The 2,700-nt window shown below is 36.3% G+C and overlaps 1 pseudogene; it reads right to left on the reverse strand.

Annotated features, from left to right (window-relative positions):
- Positions 1-359: 359 nt before the first annotated feature.
- On the reverse strand, positions 360-1,877 carry LOC110125030 (small ribosomal subunit protein uS10-like; annotated as a pseudogene).
- Positions 1,878-2,700: the final 823 nt, after the last annotated feature.

Genomic DNA, 2,700 nt, shown 5'->3' on the forward strand with positions numbered 1-2,700 from the left:
CATTTAGCCACAGTTCTTTACCAACAGGTCTTTAATCTTTTCTATTGGCCAGGCAGTTTGTATATCTTACCTCATTCAATTCCCATAAAAGTTGTATGAGTTAATTATCATCAACCCATTCCTAGTAAGGAAACTGAAGTGTGGAAAGTTAAATGAGATGCTAAGAAAAATGGACAATTTTAACTTTGTATTTTTTTGGTATTCATTTGTATTTTTTTTTACTCTCCCACAAGAATCATATTGGAAATATTCATGTTTATTAGCTTTTTATAAGTTGAAGTTTATAAATGATCCATCTCCTTAAGACCAAAGATAAAGCTTCTTTTTAAAATAACTATCAATTTATTACAAAGGTTGATTTAGACATCAGCAATGGTGATTTCCACCTGGATTCCTGGCTCAGTACTGATGGAAGGGATCTGCTTGACAACCTCAGAAAGACCCTGCAGATCAATGAGTCACTTGTGGATCCTCATCTGGAACCGATCCCAAGTCTTAGAACCTTCACCACAAGGAGTTTCCCTTGTAGTCACTCTCAGTCTTGGTAGGCATCCAAACAGGTCCTTTCACTTTGAGATTCTTTTCCCTTGTGCCTCTGATCAGGTCAGCATAGACCTTCCCCAGGGACTTCACGTTGGGGCTGATGAGAGTGCTCCTAATCCGGTGAATGGCCACCTCTGGCTCCACTGCAGCCTTGCTGGTATTTTTAAGGGCCAAGTCTGCGGTGTAGCTTCCTGACCTACGTGTTCCTGGGCAGAGCGAACAGCCATCAGTCAAGAGCAGGAGCAGGAAGCATCGGGCTCCACTTCAGCAGCAACCACATTTTCCTCAAAGAGAGAAAAGGCTTCTTGATTTTACTTGGAATAGTTCAAAAAGAAAATGTTTTTCGCTTGTAGAGTATCTTATGTTTAATAATTTAATAATGCTAGCATGTGATGTAGCATATATAGTTAACATACATACATGTCTGCCTATATCTGTGGATATTGTTTCTTTTTTGAATTATTTATTTTGTATTGGAGTATAGCTCATTAACAATGTTGTGATAGTTTCGGGTGGACACAGAGGGACTCAGTCATATGTATATATGTATCCATTTGCCCCCAACCTTCTCTCCCATTCAAACTACCACATATAACATTGAGCAGAGTTCCCCATGCCCTAGAGTAGGACCTTATTGGTTATCCATTTTAAATATAGCTGTGTGTACATGAGGATCCCAAACTCCCGAACAATCCCTTCTCCCCATCCATCCTCCCTGAGAACCATAAGTTTGTTATTTAAGTCTGTGAGACATATATATATATATATAATTTGATAATATAACTTTATATATGTATACATAATTCATATACCTACATGTATGTACATATCTGTGAATATTATTTCTACAGCAGTTACCTCCACCACCACTAGTAAGTACCACACTAACCTTGTCATGTTCCACAGATAAATAAAAATAATAAGGGTGGAAAAGACTTTAAGAGGACCATTCAACATCAGCTATTTTAATATGAGCTTTATAAACCCTTTGACCTTTTGCCATGATTATTGTTCAAAGTAAGCAACATTTTTTTTTAAACTTTGGATTATTAGAAACAAATTTTTATTTAAATGTTGTGAATCACATTCCACATCCCTACTTTGTGAAGCTGTTTTTGTCTTACTAAAACATCTGAATTAAAATGTTCTTATTCTTACCATTTTTAAACTCTTAATGCAAAACAAAATTCTAATACTGCCTTAGAAACTGATTTCTTTACAAAATTAACATGAAATTGCTAAGCAATGCCTGAATTAACACAAATCAGAGTGCATTACATGGCATTAGCAGCTAATTTATTGAAATCATTACGTCTGCTGTTAGAGAGCGCCATATGCCAACTCCAGAAATAACAAGCATTCAGAATCAGGGTCATTGCCTTTATATTTGCATATGTGGTACATTAATTGATCTCATGTGCATATTAAAATTAAAACTGCATTTTTCTCCAACATTCCCTAAGAAGTTTGGTTAGCATTTTGTTATTAAGGCAAATGTTTATTTCTGGATTATTTCTTTTGCCTATGTAAATTAACTTACACAAATCATTATTAGTTATGTTTCCTTATTTTCCATGGGCTTCCCAGTGGCTCTGTGGTAAAGAATCCACCTGCCAATGCAAGAGACACGGGTTTATTCGATGCTATATTCTGTGATATTAAACTAAATTGGTGAGATAGATATGCAATTGTTAAAACGCAGGGCTTTCTGATCTTATACATTTCATTGACAGGAAAGGGGCGGGTATATCATGATATGACATATCACCCTCTGGATCAAATTTCAGGGTAACTTATAGAAAACCAATCTATAGTTCCCCATTCCTAAAATGAACTAGAAATTTCTAACTTGAAACATTACACTAGTAAGGCTACTTCAGAATGTATGTGTGTGTTTATGTATCTCTGTGTCTAACTGTTCTGGGGCTGCTTCATATGAAAATTACATGAGAAATTAGGGAATATCCTAATCAAACAGTTAAAAAGGAAAGAGATCCACTAACATGAAGAAAGGTGGCACTAGTGGTAAAAAATCCTCCTGACAATGCAAGGGATGTAAGAGAAATGGGTTGAATCCCTGGGTGGGGAAGATCCCCTGCAGGAGGAAATGGCATCCCACTCCAGTATTCTTGATGGGAAAATTCCATGGACAGAGGA

The sequence above is a fragment of the Odocoileus virginianus genome, chromosome 29 (assembly GCF_023699985.2).
Source record: "Odocoileus virginianus isolate 20LAN1187 ecotype Illinois chromosome 29, Ovbor_1.2, whole genome shotgun sequence".
NCBI lineage: Eukaryota > Metazoa > Chordata > Mammalia > Artiodactyla > Cervidae > Odocoileus > Odocoileus virginianus.